We start from the raw sequence: 27,265 nt of genomic DNA, 5'->3' as shown, positions 1-27,265 counted from the left end.
AGCTACAAGTCTACAAGCGAGAGCGCCCCCTGGAGGCCTCAGGAAAAATGTTTGCTTTTGCCTTTCCCAGCCTTGTTGCTAGCTGCTACCTCGGCCCAGGGCACCACCCTCCATCTTCAAAGGCACTGCTGGGTGCAGCCTGTATAAATCAGAGTCCCACTCTTGGCTGCCGCTCCAAAAAGAAGTCTTAGACCTTGTCACACCTGCAAAGTCCTTGTCATGGAGCTCTAAACTTTAAGGTTTGGGGCTGGACTCCACCCACCCCTGAGTCTATCCTTGACTTTTCCAATGCATGATTAATTCCTTATTCTCAGAGTTAATGATTTGTAGAGTAAAGCCTTCTTTAACAAAAGCTACATATAAACATTATTGTTTTGAAAAACTCCCATCACTGAATCACCAGCACAGAAGGCTGTTTGAGTGTGTGTGTGTGTGTGTGTGTGTGTGTGTGTGTGTGTGTGGTCACTATTAGGGGTCTTTCTTTGTTGTTCACCTTATGTTTTGAGACATTCTCTCACTGGACCTGGAGGTCAGCTTGGTTGGTTGGCCATCAAGACCCAGGAAAGCTCCTGGCCCCACCTCCTCACTGAGATCCCAGGTACACACCACTACCCCTATCTTTTCTTGCATGAGTGTAGGGTCTTCATGCTTATGTGGCCAAAACTTGGTTGACCAAGCCATGAGCTATCACCCCAGCTCTACTCCTCAGTCAAAGCAAATGCTCAAGTTGAATATTAAAACCCAGCTTTGGGCAGGAAGTGGTTATTTTCCAGGTGTGGAAAAGATTTGTGACCATCTTCGAATGGAAGAAGAGAATTTAGAGCTCCATGTTTGAACTTTTGGTGTCCAGTTGCTAGTGCTCTTTGAAGAGGTTGTGAAGCTTTTGGGTCAGGAAGAGGGCTGATTGGGATAACAGGGACCCAAGGCTGGGGATACAGCCTCACTTCTGTCCCAGGCTCTCTGTGTGGTGTTCTGTAAGAGGCTGTCACTGTCTGTTACCAGGACTGTGTCATGCTGAGTGCTAGCATGTAACACAGGAAATCGGGGGCTTCTCTGGGAACCACTGGGGCAAGTGAGTCTGGCTATACATTCAAGAAAGGGCAAAAGGTAGGCCCCAACAGTAAGCAAGGAGGACACTGGGCCATATTTTGACAAGCCACATATGCCTGGGGAGAAGCCTACATGGCTAATCTTGTTGAGCTGGAACCTGGGATCATCACTAGACCAAATGAAACAGTGAACTAAGGAAGTCCAGGTCCACTCACAAACGAAGCCTGAAACCGGGAAAGAGGGAAACAAAGGGGATGGAGCATAGGTCAAGGAAACCGTCAAGGCTAGGAAGTGATTTCATGCTGGGTAGTGAGTGAGGCTTGATTGAATAACTTAATGGACTGTGGTAAGCCAGAGAAGAAGGGAGCAAAGAGATAGAGGTGAGCCTCTGGCCTCTAGGCCTCTTCTCCAAGACTTGATTGGATTTCTGTGGTTGTTGTAGTTTGGGTACTGGAGTTTCAACTTGGGGCTTTGTGCATGCTAGGCCAACGCTCTACCACAGAGCTGCATCCCCAGCTTTCTTTCTTTTTGTTTTATTTACTCATTAAATCACCTGGGCTGGCTATGAGTTTATTCTGTGGCCCAAATAACTTGCAATCCTCCTGCCTCTGCCTTTCAACTCACTGGGGTCACAGGGCAGTGCCACCAGGCCTGGCAAGACTTGAGTTTCTCCAAGAGCAGTTTTACATCAGAGAAGAGTTGAGTGGTGTATAATGACTTTCCACATACACTCTACACCCTCTTCTCCTTGGGTTAGCATTTTGCATTTGCAAAGTCTTTGTTGTGGATGATGTAGCTGAAGCCCATTGTCACCAACAGGGCTTGCATTGACTTCTCACTTGGGGCCCATACGGTACTAGAAGTGGGTGGGAACCTGCACCTTTGCCTTCAATGAGTTGTCTGTCTTCTTTTCAGACTCTGATCCTTGATAGGCATGTTAGGTCACTATAGGAGTGTCTAACTCATCTCCCTGGGAGCCCAAATGCATACACGGAAATAATGTATTCTACTAGCCTGAAGTTACCTAGAACTCCAGATACAGCTGACTCTGCCTACCACCGAGATGAGAACATTTGCCTATGAAAGAGAAACTTCGCTCAGCTGAAACTTGCAGGCACAAGGGGAACGCTAGAGATTAACATGGTAACAACTTATTGGCTTATCAACTGCTTTGTAGGACCAGAGCAGAGGCAGTAACGGGCAGGACCACAATAGGACCAAAGCTGATGAACAGTGGATTCCTCCTGTCCCCTGTCCCAATCCTCTATTTAAACTAAAGTTCATGCTCCTGCCCCAAAGGCTGGTTGAGGAGAGGGTGTCACTGGAACCATTTCTTTGCTCCACTTCCCAACACATTTTTCCTTGACTTTCAACTATTACTCTGACATGATGGGACTGTGCCTGAGCCTAACTTGTTTAGAATGCCAAAGGCGAGAATCTTACCTAACACGTCACTTGCAGTATGGACACAGTAAAGTGTCCTTGTTTCTCACCCAGGAGACCACTGCTATTTTGGTACAACTAGCTTGAATTTCACATGTTAGATTCCCTGGGCTCCTTCACCCTACTTTGACTGTTAAGCTTCCATCAGGGTCAAAGATGTTCCTGGGATTATGGAGAATTGTCAGAAATCAGAGATGAGTGTCATGGAAAAGATGTAGAGAGGGAACTGAGCAGATCACAGAGTAGAAGAACCCAGCTTCCTGGAGCCTCCAATAAAGACATTCAAAGAGAGGAAGAAAGAAGTCTCTGGGGAAACCTGGGACTACTCCCTTGCCACGTGTTGAATGAGGAAGTCTGTGATGAGGCCTTATGGGGGTGGGATCTACATTCTTTGGTGTTGAATTATCTACCTTCCTTGTTATCCTCTGGTGAGACAACCCCAGACACATGTAGACTGATTCCAAAAGGATAGTTGCTGTGGTGCTTGCTGCTGTTGCTCTATCTGGTCTGTGGAGACCCTAAGACAGAAAGCCAGCTGAGAAGATGGGGAAGGGAAGGTAAGCTTGGGCTCTCTGTGGTGGCTGTTGGTTCTAGTGTCTGTTTTTACACCACTAAGCTGCAGTGATCATTGTGGGAAGTCTAGTGGAGTCTGAGAGTTAACTCTCCTTTGGAGGCCACATATCCAAGACCCTTGGAAGAAACTGCTGAGACCAGCAGTGAGGGAGGTGTTCCTGGCTGTTCTGCAGAGGCAGCCCCCCTCCTTTGGAAGGCTAAAAGGGGAAACACCCATGCATCTGTTGGGAGGCCTGGCGCTCTCCAGGAGGATTAGGCTTTGTTTGGTTTTCTTGGACCTGAGCAGGACTTTGTAAAATGATGCTCACACAGGGCTGGGAAAGTGGCCGGGCTGTACAGCTGGCTGGGCCCCCTGACGAAATTAAAAATAAAGGATAAATGATGGGAAATTATTGAGTGAAAAATCTCTTTCCCATGAAGAAGGGGAAAGAAGAGAGAAAATTTATTATAGGTTGGGGGGGAAAGTGCAGGATTTGATGAACTTAACATGGTACAAGAAAGCTAAGAATCCCGAGCTAGTCATGTACTCTGTGTGCTCAAGGGAGGAGGCCAGGGGCTTAGCAAAGAGATCGGAATGCTAGCAACATATGGAATGGTGCACATGCTCTCAAATTAAGCATATGGGACCATGGTAGAAGAAAGAACTATTCTTTCATCATACTTCTTTCCAGAGATTTCTTGGACATGATCATAAATTCTTCCTCTGTCCGGTCAACACCGCTGGGCCCCTTGCCCAGCTGTCAGGGACAAACCACTGGAGCCCATCACAAAGGCTGGTCGACTTTCCCAAGAACTCACACTAGGATCCTGACAAATCCCTCTGCACTGTCCACATTGCGACCTCTCACTGCTCTTTTCTGGAGGTTGAAAACTAGGACCATATCTGCTCCGTGGGTGTCAAGGAAGTCTCTGGGATCCTCATTCTCTCTTCTTACTCCCTTCCACTGAATCATTTACATTTGGAAATTGGAAGAAGTGGGCATGGGGTTGAATGCCTGTAGCTCTAGTACTCGGTGCTCTAAAGGATGAAGACCCAGAGTCTAGAGAAATCCTAGTCCTTTCTGTCTCAGAAACACACACACACACACACACACACTCAATTCAGATAAACAATGTCCCTCAAGAAGCCAGAGAACTCAGCAACAGTGGCTATGTCTTCAGGTAGGGCACTTGCTACTGTGTACCTGAGTAGGGTGTATACGTTTTGGTTTATCCAGCTTTGTCCCTCATTGGGGGTCCTGTCTCACTTAAGTATGCCCTACCTGCCAGGATCGTGTAGGTAAACTAATGTGTAGTCCCTGATTATAGGCCAGAAACAATGAAAATGTCGGTGGGGTACTTGCCCAAGTTTTCAAGACAACGACAAAAGTCTTGCTTGGCTCACACACATTCTTTTGCCATCAGGTACTCCCCAAAATTGAATCTACATGGGCCACCCAAAGTCTGTGAGTTTTGACCCAATATATCTGTGTCAAGTTCTGTCTGGACATGTCAAAAGATCTTTTAAAATATTAATGGTAAAGCGAAGGCTCACCAAGATATGTCTTTCCAAGTATATTGAGATGGAAGAATTATCATTAGCTGTTCCAACGAATGAAATAAACTGAAAGGGGCACACGTGCACATGCACACGCATACACTCTGTAAACTCTACAGAAGGAGTTGGCAAACTATCCCCCGAAGTCTGTTTTGTGAATAGAGTCTGACTGTCACTGGTTTATGCCCATTTGCTTACAGAAACTCTGAGGCCAGCACTGAGCAGCTACGACAGAAACCTTACGGGCTGTGGGGCCCAGGTGTTGACTCGCAGACCACTGTGGGCAGCAGGACAGAAAGATGGAGACACTGTAGTGATATGAGAATGGAGAGGAACCTCTTCACCCCAGAGTCCACATGAAGTCCCTTGGCAGCTTGGGAAGCAGGAATTCCAGCGATGTTATCATTTGCTGCGAAGGCTGCCAACACAGCGTTCCTTTCAGGCAGAGATATTTTATGTTAAAACAGCAATGGTCCAGTCTCAAGGCTTCAATCTATATGACCTTGAGCCTCCTTCCTTCCCCCAGACCTTTTCTGGGAATCTCAAACAAGACTGTTAACTTTGTTACAGTGCAGATGGCCTGCTTCTCTGCATCCTCTGATCTACACTGACCTTATCAACTGCAAACCTAGCCAGCCACCACCCTCAAGAACACCCAGTGAGCTCATGAGAAGTTTTAGTCACCTTTGAAGATAACAGCTTCCAACTCACCAAAACCCTATACAAGATGATGCTGAGGGGCTCTCCTAGGAGCCCAGATCCTGGTCCTGGGTGGGTCTTCCTTCCATTAAACCTTTCTCTTAGCCCTCATGGCTTAAAATTTATATTACAAACCACAACTATGACTAGAGAGGGAATTAGGAGCATAGACAACGCCTGCAAAGGACCTGAGCAAGGACAACACTTTTTAAAAAAAAATAATAAAAGTAACTCTTGAAAAGGAAAAAGAAAGTCAACTCTCCCTCACATTGACTTTGTGTAAAATTTGTTTTCTGGGTAGAAATCAGATTCAGTTTTACCTAAGTCAAGATTAAGGGACTTCCCAAGGTTACTTTGGGTGATGGGATAGAACTGTGTTTTTGCCAGTGTTACCTCTGATAACATTTACCTGGAGAAAGATGACTTTGTGAAGGCTCACTCTGAACAAGGGTCCAGAGATGAGGAACAGACCACACATAGTATCCTTGATTCAAAGTTCTATTAATTTAGCCAAAAACCTTGTTGTGAAGAACAGTGTCACATTTGAACAGCATCAGATTTTCTTAGAATTGGGCACACCCAAACCGAATAGCTCACAGCTACCTATGATTCCAGCTTCCAGGGACCTCACACTCTCTATGGACTCCTTGGGCATCTCCAACCACATGGACACACACACACACACACACACACACACACACACACACACACATTTAAATTAATAAAAATAAATAAATCTTAAAAAGAAAAGAAAAGAAAATTGCCTCATACCAGCTCTTTCTGATTTTTTTTTTCTCAGTAGAAACCAAGAACTCAGTTTTACCTGAGGACACACAAAAATTTGTTTTATTAATCTTTGGACCCAGTTCTGTGTTTAAAATACTTTACCTAGAAATTATTCCATACAATAACAAAACGAACCATAGCGATGCGGTGAGCGAGCGCACAGGGACCCTCAGATTGACACTTTCATTGCATGTTTAAGATGATCCAGTCAAGCCCTTGTCAACATTTCATATGCTGTTGTCTGTTTTAATCTAAATTATTTGATGGAAGAACTTCAGTTTTAGGTTTTCTGATCCTGTATTTCTCAAGATTTACATTGTTATCTCAAGATTACAAATGTATCTCAAAGATACATTTCCTGTATCTTTCTGAGAAGTTTCCAGGCACAGAAAGTTCACATAATTCCCAGCGTCAGCTTTCTCTAGCAAGGCTTGCTTTCTATGTGTCAACACAGACAGAAGCGACCAGCAGGCGAGTTCAGGAACTCAGTCCAACTCTGCAACCAGAACCTTCCAACGTGTCAATAAGTCCTGCTACGATTCCAGGAAAAATAACCAGCCGTGGGTCTTAACATCACGTGGACGATTTATGTCCCTGAACTGGAATTTTGATTTGACCTTAGAGGCTACTTTCAGGAGCCAAGACACATTATAGGAGGGGAGGTTGAGGCTGAAAGAAACTACTGGGATTAAAGTAATGCAAAGCAGATGCAGGAGTTTGTGGATGCCAACCCAAGCCAGGTGTGAGGTTTGGGCAGGTGACATGGGGAAAGCAAACTCCATCTTTGAAGTATGCTGACCGCCTGTGGACAGTGAATGGATTGTGAATTTGAGGTTTTCAGTTGCTCGTACTCCCAGCTTTTCCTGCCTCCGATACTGAGTATAGAATCTGTACAGGTCAGCAGGATGTGTTGTCTCCTTTCACACCTGAATGGGGGATTATTACTCAAGATGCTGGCTAGCCAAGTGGGTGTCCTTTGAAAACAGACTTGTGGAATTTCCCAGACTTCTTAAAAATAATCCGCAGCACTTTGTCAGGGTGGAAAAACCTGAATCTCTTCTACTCTGTCTGGAAAATATACACAGTACAGTCTTTGAGACTTGGCAGGCCTCGATGACCCCTGCTTTTGGCCGGGCTCTGTAGCAATGAACTCAGTGACCTTGGTGGGTCAGATGCCTCAGGGGTCTCTGCCTGCTCATATGTGGGTGGGGGGCTGTGGCAGGCGGGGGCTTGGAGAAGGGGTAGCCTTTGTCCTCAGATTTCCCGAAAGTCAGATGACCTTGGACGTGATGTATGATTAGGCAGATGTGTCCACATTGGCTGCCAGCTTCTGTGAGGCCTAGAGAGAGGAGACAGACTGAGCAGGGGCAGGAAGGGCCTCTTTCCCTTGGCAGGCAAAAACTGCTATCAGGGGGCCCCGATGAGGGACTCTCCCAAGAATCTGTAGCTTTAGTGTTCTTGATTCATGATGATCTGGCTCTTTGGAGCTGACTCTTATCCCAGCCCAAGTATCTGATTCCAGCTCTGATCTGCAAGAGGCCTCTCAGACCCCAGTTTGCAAAGTCAGCTTTTCAGTGTATGCCTGCCCAGAGAACCCAACTTCTTCAACAGGGTCCTCAGTCAGGCGTGCAGGGTAACCCCAATGTCCTCTGTGTAGAGATGTGACAAAGATTTGAGGACATCTGGACCAAATCCCAAGACTGTGTTCTATCAACCCAGGATGCTGGTTTTGTTTGCCACAGGGTCTCAAGTAGCCCAGGGTGGCCTTAAACCTGCTGTGTAACAAAGAATAACTTAGAACTTCTCATTCTCTTGCCTCCACCTCCCAACTGTTGGGATGACAATCAGGTGCCTCGAACCCTCCGAAGTTCCTGTTTTCCTCACCTGTCCAGTGGTATCTCTGCAGAATCTGATGCCCACCCTCCCTCGCCTGGCCACAATCCTCTATCTGGAAGCCCCATTTAGTTCTTTCCACAGCTTCTCTTGTGGGGCTTCCTGTTGAATTTGGTCAATGGAGGCAAGTAGGAAGAAAATGAGGGAAGAGGTGGGGATCCGATGGGAGAATGGCTGCATCTTTCACAGACGCTACACCCCCACTAAGAGCCAGGGGTGTAATGATTCCCTCTTAGCACTCTTACCTTGCCAACTTAACCCCTTCTCCCAAAGATGACCTGAATAACTTTGTCCACTAGCCCACAGGGTCCTTTGGCCCTGGCTAATTCTGGCTAATCCTGTCCATTGAGGCATGGTCACTCTAGGGGGACAGGTTGGAAGAAGCATTGCAAAGAACATGAGGGGACACAAGGGTTGCCTGGGCAGGGGTGAGGATCTTCAGCTCAAATAGCCCAGGATGCTGTAGGGCCAGCTAGTGCTCCAGCAGATAGGAGAAGCTGCTGAGAGGGTTGGGTAGCAATGGGCCCCCAGACAGGGGGACAACTGCTACAAATGCTCAGAAGTTGGGGACACTCCTTCTGAGAGACAGAGCAACAACAGACCTTGTATCTCAAGAGAGAAAGAGCAGGGAATGGAAGACTCAGTTCAGAGGGACTCTGTAGTCCCAGAGGCCTGCAGGGTCAAAGGCAAAGCTGAACTGGGGGTCAATCTGGAATCCATTTTAGATAGAGCATCATCCCATGGTGAGGCAGGGAAAAAAGAGAGGGGGAGAAGGACCTGGCAGTGGGAGGTGGGAGACAGGCAAGAGGGGACAAATGCATTCCTGGAGCAGGACAGCCTTTTCACAACCTCTTCTGCCTTTACCATGAGGGCATGTTTTCCAATTTAAATTTGAGCTAAATTAAACTAATATCGCCTCATGGAACTTCAGAATTAATGGACGGTCTAATGACCTCAAAAGAGCTGAAGTGAAGGGACACAAGTCCTCACACAGTGGGATAATGGAAAATGTTTATGGGTTCTGACCTGCTCAGCCACCGCTGGGTTTGTGGAATTAACACATTTGGGTACCAGTATGTATTTCTCCTCCTCAAAACAAAAACAAGAATAACAGATAGGGTATGCGCCCCTGGCTCCCAGGGACAGTGTGGTGCTGTGTTTTCAGGCATCAGCACCTGCTGCTGAGTTATCTGCACCTCCCATCTGCCCCTCCCTAACGAGGCAGCTCTCAGGAAAAGCACGGCCTTAATTAAATTATCGAGAATTATTTTAAGTTTCATGTTTTCCCTCACGTTACTAAAAAGTGTTTGCTGTCATAATGAAGACTGCATGTGCTCTGGATCTAATTATTAAACTGTTAAGATTGTTTTATAATTCCTATTAGCTGCTTTGGTGAGAAAAAGCAGACGTATTCTTTCTTTCTTCACATTGACATTTATTTTTCTGTCAGTGTGGTTTGTCCCCGCCTGAGGAAACTGAGCACGTTAAGTGGCTTTAGTGGGGACTGGAGGCTCACTGGCTGGAGTTGAGCATGGACACACACACACACACACACACACACACACACACACACACACCCCACGTTTGGCCTGGAGTAGGAACCCAGGCTAAGTTCCTCGAAACTGTGTTTCATTCTGATCCAGGATGACTGACTGGCCTTATTGTTGAGGCTCACCCACTGGTCCCTCAGGACTACAGGCCAGGCCTGCCTACTTTTCTTAAAGCATCCAAGGGTCTAGTCTATAAAAGACCAACCATAAAACAGCCCAAGTAGAATGAGTAGATGTTTGATTACATTCTAGAAGGTTCTATTGCTTCAACTCGGAACCTTCAAGGCACTCCCTCGTCATAAAGTTTAAGTCACCACAGCTAACTAAGCAAAACAGATGTGTCTCCAAATGCAAGCTAAAACATTGTAAGGAAAGAGAGGACAAATTACAGTAATTTGTGATGCCTGTGGATGTGTGTATAAAATCACGAATAATTAGAGGCAAGATTAGTGAAGCCTTTTCAGAATGTTCTACCGTGAAATATGTCCTGGAAGAGGGGGGTTGTGCCGGCTTTGGGGGTTTGCTGTGGTCAAGTTCTAAAGGCCCTAAATGTTGGTTCTAGGGTGATGCTTCCATGCTGACTGCTTCAGAAATCCCTCCAGGGAAGGGACCATCTGCTGTGCTCCCCCCACCTCCCTAAAAGCAGGGCTTGTTGGGCCCCAGGCAGAGGGACTGTAATTTGATTTTTGTTCCCCTGAGAAGGTGCTGATTAGGGCCGTGAATTAACTGAATCAGTTCCAGGAAAAGCTGGAAGGAAGGTTGCAGGCTGCCTAGTGTGCTTTAGGATACTCTGGAGGGAGTTTTGGCTACAGCCACAGGGATGCTAGGGGTCCATCATCTAGAGATGGCGTCAGGCTGCAGTCTGACAACAACTTTGCCCTTTCCCAAGACCTCATTTCTGAGAGGTGTGGCTCTCATTAACCCCAGTGCTGGATACTCAGAGGATGGAAGGAGGCAGTCAGGTGCTGGCAGTGTCTGTGGCTGCAGACTGGGATTGTTAGAACCATCTCCCGGAACTCATCTTTAGCGTGGACATGAGCATGCGAGCCAAATCCTCCTCTGCATGCTGGAGGACTCCAGGATTAGGCGTGGCCATGTTCTTCTGCGTCTGAGTACTGAAGCTGTCAGCAGCATCCCTGTTTCTGCATCCCAACACATGGGGATAATCATCCCGAGCAGCTGCTGCATTCAGAGGCCTCAGAACCACATTGTGGACCGTTTGGGAGATACCCAAAGTCTTATTCTTCTGGAAAGACAATTATGGCCAAGAACAATATCAGCAGTCCTTCTCAGGAGGACTCCAAAGCTGCTTAGGAGAAAGCACATGGTACCTTATCTGCTTCTCAAAAGCTTATGCTGACCAAGGAGGGCAAAGTTAGAAATTTAGTGAGCACAGGCCAGAACCCACTCCTCTACTCAATCTCCAGGCTACAGTAAGACAGACATCCCTGCGAGCCCTTGAAAGGCAAGAGATGGCTCAATAAGTGGGTTGATTTGCATTTAATAGGAGTACAAATTACAGCAAGCTCCAACCATAGCAACGAGCAATTACATTAGGCTGAAATTAAATGGGGGAGGGGGCTAGGAACTACAGCAAGTTCCTTCTTGGCCTTGGGGACAAAGGGAGAAAGAAGGATGCTGTGACTTCATGGACAAAAATAAGACTCCTTGCTTGAAAGAACACACTCTTTTTTTAAAAAAATTGTTTATTTTAATTTATATATATATATATATCTACATGTATATATACATATACATATATCTGTCAGTCTGTCTGTTTGTCTGTCTGTCTGGGCATATGTATACAATGTGTATACAGAAACCTGTGAAGATCAGGAGCAAGCATCAGAGTCTCTGGAACTGAGGTAACAGTTCATGATGTGAGCCACCATGTGGGTGCTGGAAATCAAATCTTGAGTCCTGTACCAGAACAGCAAGCACTCTTAACCACTGAGCCATCTCTCCTGCCTTGGAAGAAATCACTGCTGGTGCCAATGGTTAACTGTTGAACGGAAGCCTTCAATTTCACTGAACTTAACTGTGCCCTTTGTAGCCCAATATGACTACAGTGATGCATGTGATCTGTGCCTCTGGGATTCCATTTCTTCCTGTTACTGGAGCTAGAGTCAGAGCTTGGCTCCTGACATCCCCAAACAAGCCAGGTTCTGCCACCCATTCCCTACAGACCAATTAAACACCTAGGAAGAAGCAGGGGGGAAAAGTGATTTATTCAGTACAACTACTTTGGGAAGATGAATAGAGTTCTAGTGACCTCTAAGTCCATCTTTTGAGTCCTAACATGAGATTTAAGTTTAAACAGAAAAAGGCATGAGGCCTGCACAGCTTAGCAGTCCTATTCTAGCTGTGGCCCTGTGCACCACTGACCCATCACTGTCTCAGGTCCCACCCATCACTGACCTGCAACTGTCTGAGGTCCCACCCATCACTGACCCATCACTGTCTGAGGTCCCACCTATCACAGACCTGCAACTGTCTGAGGTCCCACCTATCACAGACCTGCAACTGTCTGAGGTCCTACCCATCACTGTCTCAGGTCCCGCCCATCACTGACCCATCACTGTCTCAGGTCCCACCTATCACAGACCTGCAACTGTCTGAGGTCCCACCTATCACAGACCTGCAACTGTCTGAGGTCCTACCCATCACTGTCTCAGGTCCCGCCCATCACTGACCCTCATTACCTTAGGTCCCGCCCATCACTGACCTGTCACTGTCTGGGCTTTACTCTCTCCTGTAAGATGGTCTAACAAGGTGTCAGAACTGTGTGAAATCTCTTTTCGGGAGACAAAATCCCTCTTTGGTTGGCATGGACTTCAGCCTTTTCTAAGCACAGAATTCCTGAACACTTCCAATATTTTAGGATCCATTGTTTTAATAGTCCAACAATCAAAGGAGGGACTCCTGTCTCTTTAGGAGGGTTCCGCTTCGTCACTGTCATCTGGCCCCTTTCTCGGGACCTTGACTTGTGTAATCCTTTTCCCCCTAATTTAACTGGCATTTTACTTTAAGATATAACACTTGGGCAGTACAGTTTACAAATCTTGGTTGATTTTTAAAAAAAAAAACATATGATAGAACCCTCAATAGGGCATTAAACACTCCGGTCCTCCTGAAGTCCCCCTTCATTGTCCTCAGAATCAATACCATTCCAGAGGCAAGCCCTTTCTAGTGCCACCAAAGGCACATGTTGTGAGTCTTTTTATCTCAGAAATATTTTCTTTTTTACTTCCCAAACTTTTTTTCCATCTCATTGAGGTTCAGAAAAATCTAGAATACTCTCAAACGGTAGAGCCCAAGTGAGGCATGCTTCAGAAGTCCCGTAGCCATGACAGAAACACCCAACACTGAAGCAGATCTAAGTCCTAGTAATGGGTGGCCCAGGGCCATCCTGGAGGTCCACTTCTGTGATGAGGTCCTGGAAGTCCGAATGCTGCACTTCCCGAAGATTTATTATCTTAAATTATCTTAATTGTTTCACAAATGTGAACTTGATACAAAGTAGCTTCCTGAAGAACATGGCTGAGGAAGGGAAGGAGATTAATGACCTAATCAAGCATTTGGAAACAAGTAGCCATGCCTCGTGGACAGAGCACTCTACAATCTTCATTTACAAACGTAATTATATTGATTGGGGAGACGTATTCCTTTGTTTCAGAGAGTGGATCTTATAGTTTGAGAGCATTTAGCTGAATTGATGGGATTGTATTTAAAATGCTATCTTCCTAATTGTATCAAAATGCAATTTTCAGGCTTTTACTGCAGAGAGGGTTGGGTTTCTGGAGTCTTCTATCGCTCTGATGCTAATGTGGGGTGACCACTGGTAGTGTCAGGACAGGAAACATAAAGAAAGACAGATCTGTGCATAGACAACAGCCTATCTGGTCATATGGAAGGAGCCGGGGCCTTGAGGTGGGGGGTGGAGGGGCAGGGTAGGAGGTGGGAGGCTCTGGAAGCCCCTTGAGAATCATGCACAACTCCAGAGTTGGGGAAACTCTGACTTATTCCCAAATACAACCTTTCCTGCTTATCATTGAGAGAGAGAGAGAGAGAGAGAGAGAGAGAGAGGTGTGGTGTGGTGTGGGTTTTTTAGAGTTTTGTCGTGAGGTGTTTTAGTTCCACAGTAGAGGGTTGGGTTTTTTGAACAGGCTTGTTTGAAGCTGAGATTGGAGGTGATAAGCTGGAAGAATGACAGTCCAAGATAGAGAAGTGAACCCCAAGTTGTGAGACTGACTCCCTGGCATGGCTTTAAAAGCTCACACACTGTACCACATACTGAGCACGGTCTTCTGTTCATTAAAAAACATAATTAACATAAGAAAGAAAATGTGCAAATTGAAAATGCCATATGACAGTGAGTTATGGGATGGTGGACTATGTATGAGTGGGCTCTCTCTCCTCCCTCCCTTCTATTTATTATTTGTGTGTGTACATGTATTCTTGTGTGTAAGGAGGTCAACACTAAGTGTCTTTTTAAATTGTTCCCCAAGGATCTGTGTGTCTCTGCCCCTCCAGTACTGGGGTTACACACATGTGACACTGGGCCTGAATTTTAGGAGGAATTGATTCTACAGATGAGACCTGGGTCCTCATTTTTGCATGGCAAGTTCTTTATTGACTGAGCCATCTCTCCCACCCTCGTTGCTACTTTTAATGTCTGGTTTTCATCCATTAGTAAAATAGACTTTAATAGACAACAAATTCTGTGTCGAAGGCTTGGGAGGGCACAAAGGGCTTCTGTCTTTCCCCCTGGGATTCTCCTCCTAGATAATTGACAGAAGGACAGACCTGGGAAACAAACAAACAGTTATCCTGTGCAGATGTCAGACCTGGACTATAGCACGCAGCAAACTGCACGCAGACTTGGAAACAGCCTGAGGGCTTGTGGAGTGTTCTGCTACCTGCCTCTCATCAAATCAATTACGAACTCAGGGTCTGGGACTCCAGAGAGACACAGCCACGTTCTTGTGATATTGTAGGTAAACTGAGGAACAAACTCCCAGGATCCCCCATAGAAATAATAGGAAACCAGGTCTGGGTGGGGGCTGATTCCATGGGAAGGGACACCGCCAGGGCTCCTCAGGTCTGTATTTTGTGTCATTATAAAAGCAGAAAGTACGGTGAGCTCACAGGAAGTGGCCCTCTGCAGGTTCTGGTCTGAAGGAGGGTGACTTCTCTCTGTCAGCAACACTTAGGTGATTGGGTGTTGGGAAACAAGTGTTTGGATGTATTCCTGAACATCTTAGGAAGTTTTCTGTATGATAGCTCACACTGCTATGCACCACCAGAGAGCATTTTACCCTCACTCCATGGAACCTCAGGCCTTTGGGGCCCTACCTGGTGTCCACAAACAGGACAGAGTCCACACAGGCATTCCTGCCTCTCAGCCTGAACCTCATGGAAGGAGGGACTTGGGAAGACCCTCTCTTATCCACACTCAAAACTCACATGTAATAGGGGCCACCCAGTCTGAATGGTAACCCTCAAGACAACTGCTGCCAGCTCAGTGTGTTTACCCTTGGAGTGGGAAGATGGAACCCCATCTTTAAGCTAGATTGGAAACTCAGTTCAACAGAACGAGAGCTTGGGGCACTAGAGCTTAGGGTACCCGTTTTGTCATTGTGTTAACTATGTAGGAATAACTAGGCAGCACCATCTCTGAGTCCCTCTCTTTGCTATCTCTTTGCTTTTCAATAAGCTTTGCTGACTTGCCTTTAAGAGAACAAAAAGCTTGCTCTCTTCCCTACCTCACTCCACATTTTTTTTTTTAATGGAAGCAAGCAGCCCTTTTGATCTATCTATTGCTGTCTTTTATAGAGCTTGAAAAACAGTCAAGTATCTGGGTAATTTAAGAAAACCACCAAGCAGCTAGCTGGTAATGGGCAATGAGGGTAACCTGGAGAACACGGGAGAGAATGGTAGGGATTATGACAAAGTCAAAGAGTTTAACTTCCTGCCAGAGTCTGGTCATAATTAAGAGCTACCATGTAGCAGGTCCAGGACACTTGCAGATACAGTATCAGTCTGAGAGACTCAAGAACCATAGGTTAAACTTCCCAGGTTAAAATACAGCATGAGGCAAGACCTGGTGCTGGGCACCTGTAATCCCAGAGACTGGGGAGGATTGGGATTACTGTAGGAGGAACCAAAGTTCAAGGGCAGGCTTGGCTTCAGAGCAAGTTCAGTGCCATCATGGGTAACTTAGTGGGTCTCTGCCTCAACAACAACATACACATGCACACAAAGAGGGTTGGGGGCATAGCTTGCCTGGCACTCAATCCCCAGGACTGAAGAAATGTTTTATTGCTTTAATGCTTTCAAAGGGACCTGGGGAGAGAGAGCTAAGTGCATAGATCACTTGCTATGAATACCTGTAGACCAGGATTCAGATGTTCAGCATTCATTGTGACCTGCATGTAATTCTAGCTCAGAAGGCAGTAGATGCTTGCACACACACACACACACACACACACACACACACACACACACACACACACCATACACACACACACACACGCACACACAGAGGGAGAAAAGATCATAAACAATATTTTGAAGGTTTTCAGAAAAATCACACCAAGTGTTCTGGTTTGGTTTTCCAAAGAAGCAGGTCCCAAGCAAGAGTTTAGAGGTGAATGGTTTGTTGAAAGGCAATCTCATGCATTAGTCTAGGGAGGGAGGGGGAGGAGGCAATCTCAGGTGTACTCATCCAGACAGCTACTTTGGCCTGCTGAAGCTGCTTTGGAGACTCAGACAGGGTGCCAAACAATAATTCCCACAGTGCCGACTGGGCTTTGACTGAGAAATGTTTTTCATAGACTCAGGCATTTGAGCAGGTAGTCCTCAGTGTGTGGTACTGTTTGCAGAGGTTTGGGGAGTGCAGCCTTCAGGAGAAAGTATGTGGGGCGAGAGGCTTTGTGAGTAAAAACCTCACCAAACTTCCAGTCTCCTCTCTCCCTGCTTCCTGTTTGTGGTTGAGGGTGTGAACTCTGTTCTTGCCTCTGCTGCTAGGCTAGCTTCTCCCCTGGAACTGTGGACCCAGAGACACCTTTTCTTCTGTAAATGGCCTTGGTCAAGATGTCTGTCCCATCATAGCAACAGAAGAGTAACAAAACAGTACCAGTTGGGAGGAACTCATTCCTCTTGCTAAACAAACTGTGAAATACAATAAAAATGAGAACAAGAGATAAGAGTACCCCCCACTGTGTTTATGTCACAGTGTTTGTGTGTGTGTGTGTGTGTGTGTGTATCTGTCTGTCTGTGTGCATGCCATATATATGTATGTGGGTTCTCACAAAGACTAAAGACTGTCAAATCTCCTAGAGCTACAATTACAGATGGTTTTCAACCACCAAATGTGGGTGTTGGGAACCGAACCTGGGTCCTCTAAAAGAGCACTAGGTCCTCTTAAGTGTGGAGTCCCTTCTTTAGTCCCAGGACCTGACTTTAAAATGACCAGATGCACCAGCATGAGGAGCTGTAATTTTGGGACCAAACTGATGTGAGCATTTGAAAGGATCACACTGAGCTTTCCAACCTAGTCTATCCTAAACTAGTGATGCACACAGTTCGTAGTTTAGAAGGTACCTTGCTCGCCACACTCCCTGACCAAGCAGCAGCAGCTCTAAAAACTTGAGGTCTCTGTTCTATTTTTGAGGAAAGCCAAGAGGCTCACAGCCAGCCCAGGAGGAAACAACCTTCTTCTCACGTATTTGACCTTTCCTTGGCTTGCCTTCTTTCTTTCAAAGGGCCAGAGAGAACTCATTTTTATAGAAATTGCATTATTTAAATAAATAGAAAGCTTAAGTTGTGTACCCTGTTCCTAAACCGTGCCAATTAGTCCCAAGCATTAAAACCACTTAAAAAACAGCCCTGGAGATTTGCTGGGGCTGTGTGGCCAGAGGCACCCTTCTGTTCCTTATCAGCAGTGTCAGATGATAAACTGGCCCCTGCAATAAGACACCTTCTTTACTAATAGACCATTAAGCTGTCTAAAGCTGTCTGAAGCAGAGGTCCTACCAATTAAACAGGAAATGCCATCTCCTGGGCCTGGGATCCTTCCAGGTCTGCGCAGGATGAGATCAGATGAAGAATTAAGGCCTTTTGCTGACACCAAGTTTTTTTTTTTTTTTTTTTTTTTTTTTTTTAACAAGATCATGATATTTCTCTATGGCTGGCCTGGAGCTCACTATGTAGACCTGGCTGGCCTCAAACTTAGGTTGGCCCTCTGCCGCTTGATTTTGGAGATTGCAGGCATGCACCACCTCACCTGGCTGCATCACACTGGATTTTATTTTCCAAGGTGCCTCCATATCAATAATCTTAAAAAAAGCCCTGTGGGAAAGATTTGAACATGGTCTTCATGACACCATTTAGGGACATAGAAACGAGACTTGTGGGTATGTAGATTGGCCAAGATTGGGTCCCAGCCTGGGCAGATTTCATCCTCTCTGTTACAACCTGATCCTGGTTGGGTCTGCTCAAATGGAGACATCGTGATAAACCCAAGGAAGTGCTGGAGGGTCTAGGGCTTTCCATAAGCCAGCCATTCCAACCAGTGGCACATGGCTGCTAAGGCTGTGTCTGTAGCTTTGCCATTCCAACGAACATTCCGGCCAGCCCTGTCAACCTGTGGCCTCACTCCTAGCTTCTCAGAGTTTGGACCTCCATGAAGATGGAGACTCTAATGGAGACACTTTTATAATAGCCCCTCAGGATGGAAAGCAAAAGGAAGCATGAAAACATGCCTCATGTGAGGAGCTCACCCCTAAGGTGAACAGCCCATGTTCTGGTGAAGGTTTAATGGTCCTGTTTGTAGCTGTCTTTGTAGTCACTAGACCCCATTTGGGGATGTTTTCTCCTACTTCTCACCTTCAGGACACTGGACAATGTCTAGGGAGTTTTCCAGCTGTTCCAGTGAAGGGATAGAGTGCTGGTGGAATCCAGCAGATAGGAGCCATGACACTTCTGAGCCTACGGTGCACACAATGACCCCAGTACTGTGGACAATGGTATGGCCCCAGACCTAGAAATACTGATCTCTGATTCAGTGGTAACAATCGCATGTAGCAAACAAGAAAAACAGAAGGGGCTGAGGGACTATGGGCATCAGATGTGCTGGCAAGTGCTGGTACCTCTCTGCAGGGAGAAGGATTATCCTGCTGAGAGGCCATTAGCTGGTGTGTTTCTACCCTATTTTAGGTAACCAGATTCTCACCTTAGGCAAGCAGCACAGATCAGGCGTAAATGGCCTCCAGCCTCCTCCTGTGCTGCCCAGCCACTGGGTCTAACAGGGTCCTTGTAATCCTCGGCTTAGCTCAACTCAATGGCTTTCGATAAAATGTCTATGGTACTGGCTGCTGTGGGCCACGACTAGGTGAGGAGGATTAGGTAGGGAAAGGTTCCGGTAAGAGTCCAAGAGGTGCTAAGGAGCAGAGACAGACAGACAAACAGACAGATAGACAGACAGAGGCACAGAGAAAGAGAGAGAGAGAGAGCTTAGAAAGAGAGATTCAGGGGGTGAAAGAGACAGAGATGAGCTCAGAACACGAGGCTTCTCTAGTGGTACACTTCCTCCAACCCCCCCCCCCCCCAGGAAATATTTTCTGACATTATATGTGATGGATTTCGAAGTTTCTTCCTGAAGATGGTGTCCACTGACAGTTGTTCTGTTTGTTTCTATCTCTTTATGCCAGCTTACCCATTGGCAGCAAGAAAGGGGATGCACACCATCTCCCTAGGGCCTTGCATCGGGTCAGTTTCTTGACCATCACCCCTGCTTTTTGTGTGAGTACATTCTGGTAAACTACTCAAGCACACACCGGAAGGGGTGATTATTCAAGGCTGAGATGGGCTGTTGTGGACGCACCTCCGAAGTACATCTTGTTTCTCTCTCCTAATTGGATTTTCACACACTAACTTCATTCGAGTGAAAATGGAGACCGAGTGCCCAGTGGCGGCTGCATTGATAACGTTAATAATATTTGCTATGTCCAGATAGGCTTCCTTTGATCTAGGGCTTAAGAAGAGGGGGTGAAAGGGAGGTTATAAATAATTCTTACAGTGTAAGTGTGGGCCCCACACTAAACAGATACCATGCTCTGAGACAGAAGATCTCCCGTGTATCCTCTGAGAAATTACTCTTCTTTCAGACACTGGGCAGACCCACAAACCCCAATTCCCAGGCCCCGAAGCCATGACCCCTCCATTTCCCTGTTCCCAAATGAGTTGTGCTGGGTGATGAGATGCTGTGTTTTATTTTTAATTTTATATGTGTAAGTGTTTTGCCTGCACATGTATTCGTGTGTCGCATGCATGCATGGTGCCTGAGGAGGCCAGAAGAAAGTGTCTGATTCCCTGAAACTGGAGTTAAGGACAGTCATAAGCTACCATGTGTTTGCTAGTGATTGAACCCAGATTCTCCAGAAGGAAGTCTAACCAGTGGCCTTCTCTCCAGCCCAAGGTGACACATGTTGAGCCTTCTTTATTCTTTTTTTTTCCCCTTTGAGACAAGGTATCAACCCATAGTTCAGGCTAGCCCAGAACTTGCTATTCTTCAGCTTCCAAACGCTGGGTTTATGGATGTAGGACACCGTACTTGGCTCCTCTCTGGTTTAACATGAATAGTCAAGCCATACCCAGCATGGTGACTTATCTCCGTTGGCAGAGTAGGCTGTGGGGCTTGACTAGCTCCATCACACCAATTCCAGTTGTGTAAGATATGTAGCAGTTTAGTTGCCGCCTTGGAAAAGACTTCGTTCAAAGTGAGCTAAACAGGAAATTGGAATCTCTCAAATGATTCATTATCTGCAACAACATCTTAATAACACGACAAGGGGTCAGTCTCCTGAGCTCGGTAATTAAGCTGAAAAAGAACAGCTTTGCCCAATGGTTGCTGGCCGCAATTTGTTCTGACATCTAATGGCATACATGTGGTGCGAAGAGGAGAGCGGGTGACAAGGTAGACCAGACACCAGCCAGCCATGAGCTTGCTGTTGAACGGTCCTTGTTCATTTAGGACAGTTTTTGCTAGCCGGGGCCACAATGGCCTTCGTCAGGCAGTGCAGGCAATCTTTCCAAATTGTAAGACAATTAAACAAAAATGTGTGTTTCCATTTGTTTCAGTACTGCTAAATGCAGGTTCCGGAGGGGCTTGCCAGAGGAGAACTTAGCCTCTGCTTTCAGAGAGTTTGAGGAGATACTTTTGAAACTTCTGCGGGAACACAGGTACCACGAGATAGAGGGAGATGGAGTCCCACGGAGAACCGGAAAGAGAAAAGGGCTGTCATTTTCTCTACACTCTACCTAATTACAATGCCCTACAGATGTTACCCCAGGAGGTGCACAGCCTGGTTTAAGGAAAAGAACCTAAGACTGCTTGGTTTCCCTAAAATGGAGCCTTTTTCTTACACACCTACCAGCACCTAAACTACCACCGCTGTGGCCAGTCTCTAAACAGCCGACATGCAGAGCAGCATCCCACATGAAGAGACAAAGGTACCGCATTCAGGGCCTTGCTCACGGGGCCTCACGTGTTTGTGGTTGGTGCCCAGCTTTCTGGTTGTCAAGTTCTGCCCTCAATTTTCCTTTTCAGAGATAATCACACCAACAATTTCGTTTGTCTTTCACGCAGAGAGAGAAATGGCAGGTTTAACAGGCCTGAACGCCGCCCCTGGGTGGTTATTGGCAGATCTTTTTTTAAGTCAGGAGAGCCGCCCTCCTCGACCAACCTCCTTCCCCTACATCCCTCTCTGTTCCCATCCTTGTGTTCCTTTGAGACTCCCAGGGGGATGACTTCCCCTGTGTCTTCCCAGGTCCCTGTATCTCTCTACCTAGCTCCTTTTCATATCTTAGGGTGTAGAATGCTTTCCCTCTGTGTTTCCAAGTAGACATATTTGTTATATTCTCGACCATGGGCAGAGGACACAGCCCCAGGTCACAGGGCAGAAGCATGTAGTAGAGTCCTGCCTGAGAGAATGTAGCCCAGCTATCTTGAGGAAAGAGGATGTTTTAGTTGTTGCTGGGCTGAGCAGTGCTGATAGGTCCTTTTGCTGCCATCTTGTCTCTCACAGTGAGTTCTTCCAGGAGCCAAGACAGACCCTGGGATCATGTACATGTTCTTTGTCAGGAAGATCACAGGACACACCAGGAGAGGGTGGAGCACGAGACAATAGAGGTAATATGACAATAATCTGGGTCCCCACCAAGCAAGGGATCCACATGTGCTCATGAAGTATCCTTACCAAACTGGGGTGGAAGCCAGAGTGAGCAGAGGAAGGCTGGTTCCTCCTGGTTTGCTCATTGTCAATGGAAACCCAGTGTAGACTCCTCAGACACACACACACAGACACACACACACACACACACACACACACACACACACTATGGCTATGACTCACAGTCAGTGTTCCTTGGCATGTGGCGGCAAGAATGGAGAGGGGACACAATGTCCGTCTTTCTCGGTACAAAATGGATTTCAACAGAGAAACAGACAAATATTGTCTGGCCTTCTAAATATCTTTTAGGTACACAAGGACAGAATTGTTAGGTTTAAGCCAGCGGCAAACTCTGTGATGTTCAGCTACTAAGGAGTTTTAAAATATGTAATTTATTTTTACACGGGACTGTTTAAATACTGGTCTGGGGTACTTTCTCTGGAACACAGAAGCATATTTGTAAGTAGGGGTTATTCACTGTTACTGTCCACGCACAGGTGTGTATGTCTGGTGGGGATGACACGTCACTCCTGGGAAGCCAGGGCAGCAGTGGAAAGCCAGAGGGGTGACTGTCTTTGCCTTTCAAGGGACCTTCTGCTGTGTGAACGCAAACGCAGCCGATCCATCTTCTCTCCAACTTTAATCATGGTTTGGTGAAAGCCCCAGAGACTCGTTCCCTTGCCTAACCTTCAAGCCAGATTTACAAGTCAAGGAACGTTGAAGTGAATTAATTCCATTCCTAAATACAAGCGTGGGAGAGCACATAAAAGGGGACAGGGGGTTCTTACTTCTCCGCACTGAAAAGGTTACCAGCGAAAGGCTCTGAATTATTCTTTCCTTTGCTCATCTCCGACGACGTATTGGAAGCCATATGCACCAAGCCATTAACATAGTTTCTATGGAGAGCCCCTCCCTCTGCCTCTCTCTCAGCTCTGATCCACACACAGCCTTGACAGGGACACACATTATTCTTCATCATCTTCAAGGGTAGAGCAGGGCAGAGCCTCTGCCTCTCCGTTCTGGAATGGGGTTTTAATTGCCTTCCTGTTCCAGATGATTTTTCTGCTGTTAGTTCCAGTGTCTGAGAAGGTAAATGTTTGTGTGCCATATGCAAGCTCCTGCGCATCTTCTCTTTTGGACCCTTTTCATCAGCAGCTCCAGCAGAGACATCTCAGCAAAGTCCCAAGGGAAAGCTTTTTTGTCCCCAAACCTTTCCTATTGCCTGTCAACCTGCCTGGGTTGTAATACATTGACTTCAAAGAAGGTTTGCAGGGAAGGAAGGGAAGATAAAATGGCCACCCTTCTCCTTTCAAACAGTAGACTTGAAAGCAACAGGTCAGGAAAAAAAATTTAGAGAGAGAGAAAGAGAGAAAGAGAGAGCAGGAGACCCCATTACCAAATTTTTTCCACATAAAACTGTGGTTTTTAAGTTCTGCCTACAGATACATGCTGGAAAAGCAAGTCCTGGAGCTGAAGAATGTTAGGCCAGCCTACAGCCCACGCCTCTTTCGAATGAAAGCACCCACCGGTTGCAGCCAAAGAGAAGGAGAGGCCCCTGGAGCCACAGTTTATCCAATGTATTGGATCCAGATTTCAGAAACCACAAAAATGTCTTTCCAGAGAGCAAAAAACGGGATACTTACTGTAGAGCTTCCAAAGTGGAAACAAAGTTGCAATGAAGACTGTCCTGTGAAACTTAGACAAAGCTAACCTCTGGACAGTGAGGCAGCTTCAGTCTAGGCCTGGTTAGGAAAGGGGACCAGTGCCTATGTCCATGGGGTGTAGGGGCCTCTAAAATGAAGTTGTGCATCTACCCAGGAGGAAGAGATCCAGAAATTGGAACCAATGTTTTTTTTTTTTTTGTTTGTTTGTTTGTTTGTTTTGGTTTTTTGTTTTTTGTTTTTTTTTTTTTTTTTTTTTTTTTTTTAGCAGAACAAGAGTGCTTTTAAAATCTGACCCTGACCATTGTTTATGCCCAACCAACTCGTCCATTCTGCAAGGCCCTGCCCAGGAAAGAGCGGGAGCTATTTGAGATGGACAAACAAAGGCCTTCATCTTTTCAGAGTTCTGTGGCTCTGGTAGGACACCATCAGAGATGCATGGGGCCCAGAGAGGATCTGCTAGCCTCTGCCTAGCAGGAGTTCATTTGCTTCCTGCTAGAAGTAAGAAAATGATCCTCATGTGTATTTGGTTGGTTTAGTCAACTTAGCACAATGTAGAGTCAACTTAGAAGGGACCTCAACGAGGAGTCATCTAGATCAAGTTACCTGTGGGCAGGTCTGGACACTTTCTTTGTATTTATTGAATTGGGGAGATACACATACTGTGGGTGGCTCCATTCCCTAGGAAGAGAATTGCTAAGTGTGTAAGAGTGAGAAAGTGAGTTGAGCACAGTACATATGTATTAATTCATTGTCTTTGCTCTTGACTACAGCTGTGACATGACTTGTTGCTTCAAGTTCTTGCCACTCAACTTCCTCGCAGTGACTGACTGTAAACTGGCCTTAGTAGCCTAATAATTAAGTCTTCTTCCTTGAAGTGATTTTCTCAGGTGTTTTATTACAGCAATAGGAAATAAAATTAAAATGTCCTGGGTGTAGATTGTAGTGATGGTTACAATGAAAATTAGAGAGTTTGCTTTTGGAAAGTTAGATTCTTTCTGTCTCTGTCTGTGTGTGTGTGTGTTTCTCTGTCTCTTTCTCTGTTTCTCTCTGTCTCTCTCTGTCTCTGTCTCTGTCTCTCTCTCTCTGTGTGTGTGTGTGTGTGTATGTGTGTGTGTGTGTTTCTCTGTGTGTGTGTTTCTCTCTGTGTGTCTCTGTCTGCCTGCCTCTCTTTCTCTCTGGCGCTATTATAATAGTCATTTGGATGCCCCCTTGACCTCCATGCCCTGAGACTGCTTCATTGCCCACAGGTACACCTAAGCTCAGGAGCCAGAGTATTTATCAACCAATCCAGAAACTGTTGTGTTCACTGTGGACTCCTGGGCCTCAGGGTCACAAGATGCTGTTGACAGAGCAGAGGCTAAAGTCTGGGGACATGACTCAGGCAGTGCAGTACCTGCAGAACAGGCATGGAGACTTGAGTTAGGATTCCCAGCATCCAGATTTAAAGCCTGGTGTGGCAGTGTGAACCTGCAATCCTAGCACCTGGAAGGCAGGGCCAGGGGGTGAGGGCAGGTGACTCTGGGGACTTGCTAGCCAGTGAGTTTAGACAACTGGCAAGCTTCAGATTCAATGTGATTCCCTTGCCTCAAACTGTAGAAAATGTTTAAGGAGAATAACCAACATTGACTATGGCTTCTTCATGCACATGAAAGTACACTCAAGTACACACAAGTACACACTACCATACATATATGCACAGGGTCTGGGTCATCTTCAGAACCTACATAAAGAAACAAAGCTGATAAGTAACAGGAAAAGAGGTTGACATTCATTCAACAGATTATCATGTGCACTAGCTTCTAAAATTGGGCCATCTAACAGTAGCCACAACCCAAATAGTTATTCCACACTTAAATAAACAACAACAACAAGAACAAGAATGGAAAACCTCCTTCTTTGCCATGTTTGCCACACACCAAGCACTCGGCAGTCGCCAGTGTAAAATACGTAATGTCTTTACATGTAATAGGAATGGGTAGAAAGATGTCTCTGCCCCTGAAGACCCAAGAGACTTCTAGAGTTTCTTTACATGGGTGAAAAGAGAATGTGGTGCCATCCATATGTCATCCATGTTGGGGATTGTGGATGCAAGGAGAATTTTGGGAGCTTATCATTCTAAATAGTGAGTCCCAGACCCCAGCCAGTGACTCTGCTTCCAAAAAGCAAGGTGGAGAGCTGCTCTATGGAATAACACCCAAAGTTGATCTCTGGCCTACATTTCACACCATACACACACACACACACACACACACACACACAGAGAGAGAGAGAGAGAGAGAGAGAGAGAGAGAGAGAGAGAGAGAGACAGAGAGACAGAGAGACAGAGAGACAGAGAGACAGAGACAGAGAGAAGCAGAGGGAGCTGAGCGAGAGAGGCCACAACAGAGTCAGAGACAGACAGGCAGACAGACAGACAGAAAGAGCACAGTAGATTCCCAAAAGAAGCTGCCACGGAGATTTCTCTTGGGGACTGAAATGTCTCTGTGTTGTGAACCACTCAGCAGGTGAGTCTCTGCAGGGAGAGAGCAAAAGGCCTGAAGATTCAAAGTAGAAGATGTTTCTCCAAGACTGTAAGACGTTTCTACCAAGGAGAAGCTCAGAACAAAGTTAGAGTGACAAACTAAAGCGGTGCACCAAGTTATGGGCTCTAGGCTGCCTGCTTTGTGTCTTCCTCAGGTTAGATTTTAGTTGTTACATCTTGAAAGCTCTGGTACACAGTTCATAGTATGGGCCTCAGAGAGTATCCATCTCTCTACCTCATGCCCTGCCCTGACTGGGCCAAACACCTGTTGTGTTACCCCTTGTGTCTCTGCCCTCTGACCTGGTGCAGCTTCCCACAGAACCTGTGAACCTGTTTCCCCACTGTGGCATTGCCAGTCCTATTGGTTCATGTGGGGCGAGGGCAGGGTTGCCAGCACCACTGCCTTTCTAGATCTTTCTAATGCCCACTATATCCAGTGCTCCAGGGATCAAGAGCATGCTGGGAACTCAGCAAATAGAAAAACTCTGCCAAGTTTCTAAGGAAGTCTTAGGATTTGTTTGTCCTCTAAGGAGAGTTGAAATTGGGACCCCCATAGTTGTGGCTTCATGTTGGATGCTTTTAGGAGGCAGCAACCGGGCCAGGAGAGCAGGGGAAGGAAACATATATGAAGTTTGTGGAGTGGCTCTCAATCCATCCTCTAGGGTGCCCAGCACCGAGCCTTCTCCAAGCTTCTTTACCCCGAGATCCTAGGGACCAGAGACCCCCCACACCCCAGACACTCACTGTGCCCACTCATTCACAGCCTCTCAGTGTCCTTCACTCCTGCAGAGAGAGGATGCAGCCTCACAGCTGTCTCCAGGTGAGGTGGTTCCTACCAGCGAACAACAATCACCCAGGTGTGCACCTGAGAGCTGTCAGCACCAAGACTGTGGGTGCCCACCCCCACATGGTCCTACCTGCTTCGTGATCCTCTGATCACTGACTGATGAGGGAACACTCAATTTATACCTGAGCCTGTCCTGTTCTGACTCCTTGGTCTCATTCTCTCTGTTTTCTCAAGTAAAAGTATATTCTGGTCCCTTCCAGTATTGATGGAGGTCCCTTAACTAACTGCAGATGTCTCCTCCCCAGGAAGAAATGGAGCCATCTGGTTTTGTCCCCAGTTAGCCGTGTCTTGATAAACGGGAGCTCAAAGGTTTCAGCCAGTACAGAACACAGGGCAAAGTCGCCTCATTAACAAAGCCTTCTGAAGCGGTCCATCTCAAAGGGGGCTGTGTTAATTAGAAATATTTCCATGCAGCACAGGGCTGTGCGGGAACATTTGGCTGCCTCGGCGCTGGAAGGAGACACTCAAT

This window comes from Micromys minutus (genome assembly GCF_963924665.1).
Source record: "Micromys minutus genome assembly, chromosome: 11".
NCBI lineage: Eukaryota > Metazoa > Chordata > Mammalia > Rodentia > Muridae > Micromys > Micromys minutus.
The sequence above is the reverse complement of the archived record's forward strand: the minus strand, read 5'-3'. Positions refer to the sequence as shown.